This window comes from Neopsephotus bourkii, unplaced genomic scaffold (assembly GCF_033783945.1).
Source record: "Neopsephotus bourkii isolate Nb327-2 ecotype Australia unplaced genomic scaffold, CSIRO-AGI_Nbou_v1 NB_1493, whole genome shotgun sequence".
Taxonomy (NCBI): domain Eukaryota; kingdom Metazoa; phylum Chordata; class Aves; order Psittaciformes; family Psittacidae; genus Neopsephotus; species Neopsephotus bourkii.
In genome coordinates, this window is record NW_026901969.1 from 1,974,015 (window position 1) to 1,989,544 (window position 15,530).

Genomic DNA, 15,530 nt, shown 5'->3' on the forward strand with positions numbered 1-15,530 from the left:
ATAACTGGAATTTATTGGAAGGAAGTTTTATTTTCTCAGGAAGAGAGTAATTGCAATTTTTCTACCATTAAATTACATGATTATTGTTGGGGTTTTTTTCTTTATGCTGAGATACTAGTAATTAGTGATTTCTAGAGGATGAAGGTATAGAAGATATAGGCATAATCTTTTTTTTTATAACTGCTGTGCTTTCTCCTTTTTTTCTGGAAAATGAAAAGGCTGAAACTTTAGTGTTAAAAATATCTGCTTTCTTATGAATTTGAACGTTCTTGACATATTATCTTCAAGTTCCCTGGATCAGGCACAGCTGAGCTTCAACAATTACATTTTTTTCTCAACAGAACTGAACTCTCTTCTCTTTCTCAGATGCTCCTTTACTTAACTTTTCTAACTTTTCCCAACTTTTCCCTGCATCTGTAGCTTCTACTGCTCCATTAAGAATTGCATTTTAGGAATTTGAACCCTTTCAACAATTAATTTCCTAAATCACCTAAACTTCCTCAAGACACCTTCTTATCACATTTTGCATTGGGATCCAGAGAAGCTTTTTAAGAAACCCACCTCCCACTCCACCCTGCTCTTTGAGGATCTGTCTCTCTCTTTTTTAACTACTCCTTAACTAAAGAAAACCTTTATAACTGTTCATTAGTGTCAGTCAGCTTGGGAAACTCAGTTTGTCTTTACTTGCCCTCAACATGTGGCTTAAACAACCTGTCCAGGACTATAAATCAGCTCCCTTCAGAACTGTGAGGCACCTGAAGATGATGAAACAATCAGGCAAATGGCAGATTCAAGAATGAACAGATACAGGAACCTTTATTTAATTTGCCATTGGAACATAAAACTACCATCATAATACATGGATGACACCAAACACAAAAGCCATAATCACCAAAAGGAGAAAACCATTCTGCTAATGATCCAGCAATAGAAGGTACTAAAGACTGTAATAAAGAACAGTCATGTTCCATTTAGCAGTCTTATGCCTTGGAAACAGAAATAACCAGGTTAATCATGAATGAAAGGTCATCAAGCTGTCCAATCCTGTCATTAAATAGATTTTTTGTGTATTTTTGTATTTTTTTGGCAAACGTTGCAGTAGTTACAGAAGTATGGAAGCTGGAAGAGGCAAGGAAGTATGGAAACTAGAGGTGGTCAGCAAGACAAAATTTCACACAGCAAACTGGCTCAGGATGCTCACTCGCAATCTCAAATTCAAATTTAGTTGTGGTGATGAAGCTGCTTTGCACCTACAGTAGTTTGGCTATCAGCAGTTTAAATTAACAAACTGGGCAGAAACTGGTGTCTCAAATCAATTTCTGTCATGTCAGGTCAAGAGATAAAAGCTTAAGCAAAGCAGCAGGTCAGACAAGGAAGGGTATTTAAAACACATTTAAAGCATAAAGCACAGTCAGATGCTGCAGATTGAATTTCCAAGACATTGTGAGTTTTCAACATCTCTTTCTCTAAGCTTAAAATATGTTTAGGGATTTTTATTGTTTGGCCATGACAATGATGTTTAAAAATTGATGGTGCATTCAACTGCTGAAGGTCTTGGAGATCACCTGTGCTGCAGAGAATAACAGGAAAAAAAATCAAAATCAAAAAAGGAGATGATGTTTATCATTCTGGATAATTCTTAAGCAAGTAAAACATTAAGCAACCACTCTGCTTTAAACCCAATTTCCTTTAGCTGTTCTGTGACTCTACTTTTTAGATTTCTGAGGTTGTGCACTTTAAGGAAACCTTGAGGAGTCAAGTGAATAAGAGCTTACTGCTGCAGTAAAAACCCAAACACATTATTATCTGAATCATAAATACTTCTTAATATGCAGCAAATCTATGCCACACTTCATAAGCAGCTGCAAATCAGCAGAAACTTCTTAGACATCTAATGAGCTATTTATTTATGTTTTAAAGTTCCAGAGTTTTAAAACTGTGAAAGTGACATTCTGTGTAGCCTGTACACATGAGGTCTATATTCATGGCAGATCTTTATTTCTTTATGCATTAATATTTCAAATGGCAACAACATCTCAGTACCCCAGGGTATTACTATTTTCAAAGCACAGAGAATTTTAAAGTGACATCTTACCAGACTGATCTGAAGTATCCGTTCTTCTTTTGACCTCTGTTTTGGTTTTTTGATTTTTTTTGTTTGTTTGGTTGGTTGGTTTTTCTCCATTGAAGCACAGCCCTTTCAGGACTTTGAGATTCTCTAACCCTTCTCATGAAAAAATAGATTCTATATTTCCATTATTATAAGGCAAACACAACATGTATGCAGCTACAGTTAAAACCACTAAAAATGTGAACCTTTTCATCTATACATAAAACTCTTGGGAAACTGTTTAGGGAAAGCAATTTTGGATAAAAACAGCCACAAGGGTAGAATCTTCCCTCCTACTCCTAATCTGCATTTTCCTTCTGTTTTTGTTTGTTTGTTTGTTTGTTTTGCTATTACTAGAATCCTCCTGTCTGAGAAAGCAAACATTGCAGTTAGAAGTGCCACCACAGTGTGTCATGGGAGTTATGCTTTGGGCACCTCCTCCTTACCTTCACCTCTCAGCAATGCATTCTCGGGCCAGATTGCATCATTCCCATTTTTCTAATTATGTATTTTCCCCAAATACCCAAGTTAATCAATTTTTCATTTCTCTCCAGTGAGCTATGAATATTTTAATTCAAGTTGCAGGATATAATATATACAATGGACATGGGTGAAAAAACTGATATAACTTTGTTGAAGATTGCATATTCATGTAATCTACTGTTCATCAGGGTGATCATGCTTTGAAATTCCATGTTAAAGAGATGAAATAGCTACAAGATGCAAAATTATTGTTTTAATAGTGTTACTGTTGGACTGATCAGATAACAATGATTATCCACAGTTCCTGAAAGAGCAAAATGAAATTGACCTGAATTCAGGGGGGTGACTGTCTTTTTCCCATGATACTCAGTTTTTGTCTGGAATTATTCTTCAGTTTTCCCTGGAACATAGTAACTGAAGACATGCAGTATGCACTGTTATATTACACTGGTTTAATTATGTACTGTAAGTAGGAACTGGACTCCACATTGTGAAACTCTTGAAATCAATCTATTTTGTCATTCTTGCTGCCTTCACAAATTTCTTAAATAATTGTGCAGTTTCCCTGTACCCAAGGGGCAGTTTCAGTTTTACTGTTATTCTTGTTATTCAGAATCACATAGCCATGCAAAATTTCGAGTTAAAAATACTAAGGTATATTTCTTCTGTACACAGTAGAGACACAACATGTTCTTATTACTGTAAATCAGTAAGATTATTCTGAGACCTTCACCTTGTCCAGACATCATTTTTTTTTTGCCAGGAGTCCTTAAGAGGTTTCCTAACAATCAGTAACCTCTTTTTAAAATTTTTTTATTTAATAAAAGGGGGCTTTAAGAGTCAAGTTGTTCTACTGTGGAATCAGTAGATTGTAGAATCAGAGAATCATAGAATAATCAAAGGGTTAAGGTTGGAGAAGACCTTAAGATCATCTAGTTCCAACCCCCCTGCCACTGGCAGGGACACCTCCCCCTAGACCAGGTTGCTGAAGGCCCTGTCCAACCTGGCCTTGAACACTGCCAGGGATGGAGCATTCGCAGCCTTCCTCGGCAGCCCACTGTAACGCCTCAGCACTCTCACAATGAAGAATTTCTTCCTTATGTCCAACCTAAATCTCCCCTGTTTTAAGTCTGAGCCCATTACCCCTTGTCCTAGAAGAAAAAATTAAGAATCACTGTGCTATATTGTGGAAGTGTTTCCATTATTTGATTTGTTAGGTTTCTTTCTGCAGAAAATTTCATTAAGCAGTGCAGAAGCACTGGTTTAAAAATTATTCTTCATATGCAAGGTGCTTAGTTTGACCATTTATGAGTAGACCATTTAAAAATCATTATTAATTTGATTGTTTTTTATTTAGGAGTAATCCTCAGAAGCAGAATGTGAATTCAAAGAGCTGTGGTTTCAGTACTGTTCCAAAATGCACATTCCAAATACACACCCCTTTTGCAACTTCCAGCCTTTTTACCTTCTGATGGAAAGCATCTATATAATTTGCACATCTGTGAACTGAAATTTGCATGCATAGCATTTAAGAAATTCCTTGGAGACTGAAGCACAGGCATCCCAATACAGACAGACAAAGTGGTAATAAGAATTCATGTTACAACAGCAAACACAGGCAACCAATCATTTACAACATAAGCAAAAACATAACTGACAAAGAAAGCACCCTTTCTGAAAAATAAAATAGGGCTTTGCATCTGAAGAATATTTTACGTTTGCATAACACTTTTCAATTTCAGTTCTTTACAAACACTAATTAACTATAGCCATGTCTGAACTAGGATACAGCTTATAAAGACACACTGCACTGAAAAAAAACCCAAACCTGTTTGTCATCTGTGGCAGCCTATGCCAGCCTTCTGTTTACTGGTAAGGCTTATCACAGGGAATGCTGAAGAGCTGCAGTAATTTACCTCTAAACCCTTATCAAAACCATCCAGAGCAGTGCATCTCCTGAACAGATGTCATGACAGTAGTTCCATGTTTGTGGTCACCATCCATATCACAATGGCAATAAGCCTTGGTTTACTCACTCTCCCCCTTCTTCCTCCCAACAGAAATACGTTAGACTGACAAGAAAACAATAGTGATGTTACAACTGCAGGTAGATTCAGCGAGCACAGAGCACTCACACCCCAGATTAACACTGATGTCAGCCATACCTTACGCTGTAGACATGATCTCAGCTTCAAACCGCCCCTCTGGTGCATTGATTTGTGCTACTGGAGTCATGTTTAATTGAGACCCAGAGGGGACTGTTTTCTAATCACTTGATGATGTAGCCCCAATCCTGCAAACACCTCCATACATGCCTGATTTTAAGAAAATGAGTAGCATGACTCAAATGCTAAAACTTAAGCTTGTCTGTATCTGCAAGTTTCATGTACCCACACTGAGGAACATGAATTGTTGATTTAAACAGCGACGCCTGGATTGCAGCTCTTGATTTTAGTGAGATACCTGTGGAATACTTTGGGCATCAACTCAAAATACTAGCAGTCAAAGACCACAAGTAGGTTTGAAAAGCATTACATTTACCTGGTGGTGCCTTGTAACATTTCACATTGTTGATTTGGGTAAAACTGAAAGTTTTGAAAATCAGGAATAAATATTTAGGGCAAGAGAAACTTCAGTTTCTTCCTCCTTTGTTCCTCATTGTCCCCAGTTTCTCCTGGATGTACAAAATGCTCCAGCTCTGTTCACTGGTAACTGTCAAGACAGCTTGATAGTCACTGTTAGGGCTAACAAGCATTAGGGCTAGCAAGTAAAGGACAGTTTTGCCCAGACATAACTGCAATGGTCTCTCTCCTTAAGGCCATATCTTCATAAGCAAGATAAAGCACTGAAGTGAACCTCTCTGCCTCTATTTCAACAAATACGCCTTAAGGGAAAAGGTTTACACAGACAGGGTCCCTCTGGTGTGCGAACAACCAGCTGAGATCTTAATGCAAAAAGAATATTGTTAGATAGCATCCCTAAAGAGCTAAAGGGTATTAGAAGGTGTGCAGGAGTTAAAAAACTTAGCAAAATCATGTTATCTATGGCAGGCTTACACAGGTAAAGCAAGTATATGTAATTCCTATTCTCTACAGTCTCAAGCCATAGAAAAAGGATGAGCACCACAGACCAATGATTCAGTTCAAGTGGCAGATGTATTTGATTAACTCTGTTTTCAGATATTCAGCTCTTACTAGAATCATAGAATCATATAACTGTTTAGGTTGGAAAACAACTTTTAAGATTATTGCATCCAACCATAAACCTAGCATTGCTAGGCCCCCACCTGTCCTTAAGAGCCACATCTACACATCTTTTTAAGACCTTCAGGGATGGTGACTCTACCACTTCCCTGGACAGCTTGTTCCAGTGCTTGAAAATCCTTTCAGTGAAGACATTTTTCCCAATATCCAGTCTAAACCTTCCCTGATGCAACTTGAGGCCATTTCTTCTCCTCCTATTACTTGTTACGTGGTAGAAGAGACCAACCCGCACCTCGTTCCATCCTCCTTTCAGGTAGTTGTAGAGAGCAATAAGGTCCCCCCTTGAACTTCCTTTTCTCCAGGCTAAACAACACAGTTCCCTCAACTGCACCTCATAAAACTTTTGCTCTGGGTCCTTCATCAGCTTTGTTGCTCTTTGGACACACTACAGCACCTCCGTGACTTTCTTGTAGTAAGGGGCCCAAAAATAAATACAGTATTCAAGATGTAGCCTCACCAGTGCCAAGTATACTTAGTGGAGAGCACAGGACACTAACCAACTCCAAAGTTTCTCAGAAACATAAACATTAGAGATAAGGAGTTGGTTATTTTTTACACATTTGTTTATAGAAGGTAATTCAGATTGCTGACTTCACCAGCCTTTGATCAGTGATCCTGTACATTTTCATTTTGTGGAATAGGTCTTGCAGTTGTGTTTTGAAATGCTTACAGAGTGCAGACACCAGCACCATCGTAATACAGTCTACAGCCCTTGCACCAGGACCAAATTCAAGATCTGCCTATCAGTAATTTTTACTATGAAGGAGAGGACACTTCTCTGCCACAAGTAACAACCCTTTCATCTCCCCCTAGCCACTACACACTGCTGCTAGATGTCAGTCATATTTGTAGTGCTGAACCTGTGCTTTTGCGTATATAATTCAATGGCAGCAGTTTCTTCCCATATCATACCATTTGTGGTTATGCAGCTGATTGTATACCAGTCAGCTGGCTGTATACGAGTACCAGTCATAGATTTGTGCACCCAGCCAACTAGATCTTTTTTCAGTAAGGCCTTTACAGCCAGTCTTAGTCACAGTCAGGTACTGACTGTCTTCCCCCTAATGCTACATTAGCAATAGGCTTACATAGTAAAAGTATCCATATATATTAAAATCAGCAGGAGTTAGTTATCTAAACAACTTTGTGGATTTGGACTGAGACGATGATAAACGAAAGCCTCTATACCTTTTTATTAGATAACTATATTTCCTTTATATTGCTTCAGGAATTAGGATACTAGTAGCTTAGAATGGAGAAGAAACCAGTGGAGCACATTCCTTTTATTCTCTAGAGTTCAAGTGCCCAGGCCTTTGGGAACTTTCTTGCTGAAATAATAATTAAATTAGTTGGGGAAAAAGATACAAGGGGCATTACATAGTTTCACAGGAGCAATTGTTTAAAAGGAGGCAAGTCTCCTCCTTTGTGAGGAACTATACTCCAGTTCAATACAAGGTAACCTCTTCAGGGGAAGATGTGAATCCTGACATATGTATATCTGCTATGTAAACTGGCTCATCCTGCTGCTTCTTGTTGGTCTGTCAGATGCAAGCATGCATCCTACATGGCTTTCTGCCCTTTGAAAATCATCCTGACACTAGCTGGTCTGGAATGCCATCACTGGCACCTCTGCCAGAAACATTCAGGCATGTAAAATACTCCTACACCCTTCATTAGAGACCTGTGTTCTTTTTTGGAACTAATGCCAAATCTGTGATAGAGCAAATGTGTCTTAGGTTTCTGAAGGACTTAGTTTTGAGTGTATTATTATATTTGAAATAGACAAAAACACTAGAAAATACAATAAAAAATACTCTGCCCCATCTTGATAGTAAACTCAATGCAGTTTTACCTTTTTATTTTTTTTTCTTTCATTTCTGTGTTTTAAATTGGTTCGATTTGAATTGCTTTATTCTGAAGTTAACACCAGGTTTATTCTTAAGTTAATGGTCTGTGCAATAAATCTGCTTTCCAGCTAGGATGAAAGGAAGCAGTTCTTTTGGATATGAATTACTGAACGGTCTCAAGAGTTTTGAGTCGGGTTTCTTATCTAAGGGAGACAAAACACTTGTGATATCCCAGAGATTGGTCTTTCCTAACACATTTCCAGTTGTTCATTTGTGTAAGAAGGCCTTGATCAGAAAAACTCTCACTGGCTGCAATGCAAAAGCTTCAAAAAAGCACACAGAAATGTGAATTTAATTGTCTCCAGGTATTACATCATATGCAGATTCCTATCCTTCTGATATTTTTTTATAAGAAATTGAGTGAGAGAAAGATTTAGAAGCTGTTTCAACCCAGAATTTTCATATGTTGTGTATTAGATTTCTCATTCTTCATGATGTCCTAATTTCCTTCAAAAGCAGTTCATGAGTTGGCAGTGTGCCAGTATAAGATTATGAAACAACAGCGTTCTGCCACTGTGTAATTATTTGTGATAGCTTTCATGTTCCCCTGGATGAGATGAAATGGTGGTGGAGGGGTGTAAGCATTTGTTTCTGTCCTTCATGCAAATAGGCTCCAGGGATGGAGGTATTCTGTCATTTACGTAGTAGGGTTTGAGTACTTTTCATGCATGGCTGGAATTTAGCAAGGGGCTAGGGCTTGTATCTTAATGTGTGTCTGGCCCACATGTAAGCAGACATCTGGAGAAGATCTCTGTGTGCAGGAAGACGAGAACAGGCATGTTGGAAGCATACATCAGGAAAACAATATCTAGGATTTTGGTGTAAAGTTGAAAAGTGATAGGCTTAATGGGTGCAGGTACTGACAGGATCTCAGGGACTAACATTAAAGAATATTAGAACTCCCTCTGTAATGACTGCAGCAGTGCACACCTCCAGGGGGCATTTCTTTCATATGTTTGCCTCTAAAAGATGTTCTCATTCAGCAGACAGGAGCACACTCAGAGGCTTGATTCTTTCTGAAAATAATTTTCAGTTGCAAAGGTCAGTTCTTCTAAATACTGTAAAATTTACTTAAATTACTTTAAAAAATAGTTATTTTTTTTAAATATAAAATAATGTAACAAGACTAAAGAATGAACCAGTTGATCCAGCTCAGTTGAACAAGAGACTTCTGAAAGACAGCCACAAGAAAAATAAAATATTACCTCTTTATATGCATGTATTTGAGGAATCAAACCTTTCCAGGAGCATGTCAACAGTTTAATTCCAGCAAGAATGCATCACTCTGTTAAGAAGCAATTTTAAATACAGCATTCAAAAAAAGAGGTAAACTTGACATATATGGCATGAATATTCATTATCTCAGAGGCTGTGTGGTGGATACATGAGCCTTCTCCTTCTTAAAGCTTACATGATCAAAATTTGAGTAGAAAAAGGAGGAAAAATAATGTAGTTTTCCAGTTTGTGGTTTTAAACCATTTCTTTTCCTACTGTGTGAACCAAGATCTTGTGACAGTCTTAACTAAACATAAACCTCAGAAGCCTGTGAAATATTAAATAAATGGCACCTTATCATTGCAGACCAAAAGGTATACAATTAATATTCTCTTTATTAATCACATAGTGGAGTGCAGACCATATCATCATTAATGGAAGTTTAAAGGCAGGGGGACTGTTCTGAGAATCTTTCCATAGATTCTTCCTGTATCTCTTTGCTTTCTATGTGTTTAAAAGCCTTCAAATCATTGAAGATAATATTATCAATTGCTTATCTACAAATCTTACGCTCATCTTTTCTAATTGAGTGCTGCAAGGACTGTCATTGCTTACCCTTGGATGTGGGCATCATAACAATATTTTTTCAGAGCATAAGAGTAGGTGATATTATACTATGCAAATTTAGCATATGTCTTTTGGAAGAAAAAATGTTATATATTATTGATATAGCAATAAAAGATATATTTTATTAAAGATGTTTAGAGCCCTATATTATATTTGTATCAGGAAAGTATTTTTGTCATATTTTTAAGTAAGACAGTGGGGTTTTTTTGTGTCATTTCAACTTCTAAACCCTTCCAGTAATAGATGTTTCTTTGGTGTAGCTGCTGCGTTTCCAGTGTGTATTTCATGCAATGGATGCAGTTTGAGCTAGGACTCCTAGGGGTATGCTCAGATCAGTTTTAAGTTTTGTGATAAATCCTCTACACCAGTTACTGGTGATTCAGATATAGTACTTTGGGATACAGAAGTTCATCTAAACTGCTCTCTCGGACTTAGATGGTGCTGCTACTAAGTCAGGCACACCAAAGAATATAACCATAACTGCAGCATGCTGCAAAAACTGTTCTGAAAAATAATAAAATTATGTTTCACAAGAGGATTTTTACGTAAAGGATGATAATAGATCATTTAATCCTGTGCCATTTCCATAATTATTTTGCAAATCTGTAGCAACTAAGAATTTAGTTCCTGTTTCTTAACATATTTTAATCAAAATCACATAGTAAAGAAAAAGGGTCTGCTAGAGAGATGGAGAGAAGACACAAGCAGAGGAGTAAATGTGAGGTAGTCTTTTTATCTCCAGATAATTAGGAATTCAAGGATTTTGAGAGCTGAAAGCTTATTTGGACCATTATATTTAATAGACCCTGCAACAGAAGGATGTTCTTTCATAAACCTCGATGCTCACTTAATTTGCTTCAACCTCTTTATTGCAGACTGTTCAAGTACCTAACTGACAAACATTTACAGCATTATGGAAAAAGTGGGAACACATAAGGGAGGAGAGTGCTGGAAACTGAGAAAATGGTAAATCAGTCACAGGGTATCGTCTCAGGACCTAATGAAAGCAAGGAGAGAAAAAGATACGGGGGTGGATTAAAAATGCCCTGACTGGAACAGTCATGTGCAGACAAAGAATTTGACTCCACGTCTGGGGAGCTGCTCTTTGCCTATGCTTAGGAGTACTTTGGGCTTGTAGAATACAAAAACGTTTGCAAATAGTTCTGTATTTGCAATGCTGAATAAAATCCTACTTACAGGAGGACAAGTTGACTGTTTAGTGCTGCATTAAAGCGCAGGAAAATCTTTACATGGAACTCCTCTATGGAGGTCACAACAGCTGAGGTGATGCTACATCTGGACCCAATTTGCAAGTCAAAAGTAACCTGTGAGGCTTACTGTACTTCAGGCTATACCAGTAGCTAGTGAGATGTAGAGGAAGCAAGGGAAAAGAAAAAGAGGTTTGAGAAACACCTGAACCAATGTGATAAAAAATGAACAGAGTGATTTTTGTGACCCTTATTGGCCACTTTTGTTCTCCCTGACATTTGCAGTCAGAGGGTAGTTGTGTCGTTTACTTACAAGTACAATCTTTTTGTGTGTGTGTGCTTATTTTAACTTTGCTGTCTGATTATTTCTTTTACGAGGCCCTTGTACGTAACACTGTGAGAAATATCTGTTTCCTATTTATTTTCTCCATGATACAGATTATTGTAGAACTCATAATAATCAGATACACACTTTTCTGCAGGTTCAGGTGTCTTATCTCTGTACTTATTTCTCCTCTTATTAACCCATTATGTATATTAACACTATCTTGCTGTCATTTACTCTCCCTTCCATACCCTCTTCACCCCCATATCCTTTTTCAGATGGACTACCTGGGGTATTCAAAACGTCGGCTCAGAATGAAGCTTACAATGGCATACTGAGCTTTTCCACCTCATTCTGTATTCTTTTCTCATTAATTGTTAACTCTCTTTTGTTGTTTGGTTGGTTGATTTTGGTTTCGATTTTACCAGTACAGAACACTGACCTAAGGTCTTGCTTGAACTGCTCCAATTAAATTACGTTTACTGAGATGTGACAGTTAAAGGTTTGTTTAGACTTTATGCTCAGGGATATTACTCTGCATTCATGAGCAACCTTCACTTTCCAGATTATCAACAGCCACTAGTCTTCTGAGTCCCTTCTGTAAATCTTCTTGAGTAAATTGAGCAGCACAAATCCACAACCTCTCTGAAGATGGATCATCCAGTTTCTTGCTTTTTAATCGTTACAATCCCAGCACTGACCTTTTCCTTTTACTCTATTGGACCATCTAGACTAGTGTTTGTATCCATATACTTGGCTGCACTTAAAGCAAACATAAATACTTATAATGCTTTCAAATGAGGGAGCCTATGCACAGTAATCAAGAGCAAAAAACTGGGCAAATTTTTCTGTTCCTAAGGTATCTTTTACTACTGCCAGAATGAGGTTACACAATGTGGCTGAACCAATCTGGCTGCTTAGGGCTGCTCAGATGAGACATCTTCCCTCCACATCTCTCTGCCCACATTCTTGGCCACATGGTCCTGTTTCTCCACACATGCCAGTCCCGCCAATTGTCTGACACCTCAGTAAGACAATTTAACTAGTTATCCTAACAAAAAAAGCTGCTTATTTACTTTCCTGTGTCAGGTCCATTTTCCATCCGTTTAAAAAGCTGAATTGTGTGAGCACAACCAGACCTGGCAAGGAAAGGTTCAGGAGTCTGTGGGAGAGGAATGACACCTCCCCATCTTTAAGAACAGCAAGCTATTAGATAAGATTAAACAATTTCACGTAAACCCACTCTTAGAATAGGTCTCACTGAGCTCCCAAGCTATTCTACCACACAAAGATGGAGGTCTTGCTCCGTCCCCCTATTTTCAAGTTCTCCTTTCACTTTTTTTTCTGCCCTTTCATTCTCTTAGCCCTGCTTATAGTTCAACTCCTACCTTGAAACAGCTCTAGAAATCAGTCTGACTGATCTTGTCTGATTCTGAGGTAAGCCAACTCACCTCACCAATCAGCCCAAAACAGAAGTAACAAACTTTTGTTGCCAGGCTGGAATTTGAATGAATTACATCAGCTTACCAGGAAATCAGATGGGATCCCAGAGACTTGGCAAGACAGGCACTGGAACCAAGTGGCAGGTAAGAAAGGAAAGGAGAGTAGTAGCATACTCTCTGTTGCATGTAAGTGAATTTCAAACTATACCCGTAGACTGATATGGTTAAAGCTGGGGTTTAAAGCATTACTGTGCTGCAGTATTTTTGCCAAAGAGATGTATACAACACCCAGCGTGAGCTGCTTTCAAAGATGGAAAATGAAACATTTCAGTTTATTAATTTTAAGCCTTCTGATTCAGCACACGAGTTTTCAGTCCAGATTTATTGTTCAGTAAGCTTACCCATGTGGCAGGTGATACTCTGGTGTCTATAATTCTATTTCCATCTCCTTTAAATACCAGAGTGAATTGTTGACACATTTTTCTTATGATTTCAATTTCAGTACATATGTATTTTCAAAAACTAAGACCTGTAAACAAAGCTATCTGCCATTAATTCATTACTCCTCCTAGGGGGAAGATTCTGTGTCAGAGAACAATTTGGCTGAGCTTATCAGATCACATATGACAAATACCATGTTACCAGCTATTTGCTCTCTGTATATTTGTATGAAGAAAGCATGATTAGAAAGTGACCACCCTCAGGACATGAGCAGTGGTTGCTTTTTACATCCATGCATGTCATGCTGGGAAGTGCCAGGGCCCTGGTCTGGAATGTTGGCCCAATATTCCTGGAAGATCAGAGCTGGAGTTTAAAGAAAACTGAGGACGTGTACATACAGATACAGGTAATTTGAGGCACTTTGGAAGTTTAAGGGCAAGCAAACTGAACTGTTGTGTCAACACTGCCTACAAAATTAACCTGTCCCTCTGAAATCTGCTACTATTCCTACTCTATTTACAGACTGTTTGGAATGGAAATTCATGTCTTTTTTATTACTGAATTATCTGTGGGGTTTTGCCTTTTTTTTTTGTTTTGTTGGTCGTTTTTTTGTTTTGTTTTTCTGTATGAATAAACTCTGTAAAGCTTTTTGCCCCTTATGATAATTTTGTTTGGGTTCTGCAGATTAGTTGAATACCAAGTGAAACAGCCTCTATTCAATAATTCAGGATATAAAAAATGTCCTTTGGTCTTGTTTTTATCAAAGAGCAACGTTCCTTGTTCTTAAGATTCTCTCCTTTGTTAATTTGTAAGACTTTATCATGCATACTTTCTTTCTGGCTTTGGTTAGCCTAATTGTGAAAGTACATAGACTAAAAGCCTTTTTCTCCAGCTCTGGGGAAAATGTCTGCTGGAGTCTTTTCTACAATTCTTTGACTAGCTACATGAATGTAACCAGCATTTTGACTTACTTGGGCAGAAGGACCTGTTTCCCACATTACCTATCTTTGGTTGAAAATGATTTTGCATGTCCTAGTAGGAGAGAAACAATTTGCATGGCATTTTAATATTTAAATAAAATTGTGAGATGACTATTCAGAAGTAATAAAACCAGCTAAAAATATTTTCAAGATCCATTTACTTTCATAATGAAAACATTCTGTAGATAAAGCTATAACATTTTACCTCTGCCAGTAAAAATAGTTATTTGAATACTAATTATTATAGGAAATTCTACACTGATATCATTTTTATGCCAAGCATGCCTTGAACAACTCCTAGGGACCGAAAAATTTTACCGGTCCTTTAGATATAAAGAAAAACTATTCTGTGGCATATATAACCTGATTCAATGAAAAATAAAAGACTTCTATGGATTTAATCTGCTTGGTTTTATGTTTATAATGCCAGAATCAGACTATGTAAAATCCACCCTGTCAGCAGGATAAGAAATCTGAAAGTTGTTTCTCTTCAGCTTCCCTATTTTTGTGTTTGGATGATTACCCAAACAAGGCTTTTAAGAGGCTCCGGTCCTTCTCTCTGTAGTTACAGCTCAGGGAATTTAGAGGCGTGGGACTGAACTGAAAATATGTTGGGTATTCCCAGAGCAGCTAGTAATAGGTAAACCATGGAATGGGCCTTTGCTTTGTTTTCTTCAGGCTGCTGTGACTATCTTGACTGAGGGAGGAAAGGGGAATTTTAGGAAGAGAAAAAGCCTTTTTTCAGATAAGCCCTTACTCTGATAGGCTCCTGTTTAACCACCCCCTCTGGTTAGTAAAATAGTTCCCTGTTGTGCTGCACCTTTGGGCGGCCACATAAATAATTTGCCCTGTAATATCTGAGAAACAAGGCGGCGGGAGTGGGGGGAGTGATTTACATCTAACACGTACCTGTTGTATTATCTGCAAAAAGTAGAAGGATAGGGTGGACTAGGACTGTGCTGGGAACTTCCCACCCACCTGCCGACCCCGGGACCTTCAACCACCGGCATCAGTCAGCCTTTGGGGTACCACGGCTTCGTTTTCCCCTGCTCCTCTCCACAGTGGAGGCCGGAGGAGGAAAAAAAGAAGGGGAAAAAAAGGGGGGGGGGGGGTGACGACGGGGGACGGACGACACACACTGACGGGACGGCGGAATTTTTCCATCAAAAAGTTTTCCCTTCGGAAGCTTTACTCCAAATCTTTTGTTTCCAGAGGGTTGCAGTGAACAGGAACTGTAGTGTGCGTTCATTTCCCTTCTGGGGAAGCCAACTTAGTAACAAAAAAGTCCTGCAACATTACAGCACGAACTGAGCTTTTCCCGTTGTTACTTCGCTCTGTCTCTGCTAGGCCACGCTTATAAGCTTTTCTGAGGTGCTTTTAGTCTGGAAGGCTTTTCATGCAAATATAGCTCGTTTACTTAAAAGCCCAGGGAGGGTAGAGGGACCACAGCGGTCTGACTTTTTCCTTTCATCTTCCCATTACTTGTCCAACACCTTGCAAAGACGTACTGAAAAGGCAGGTTATTGTGA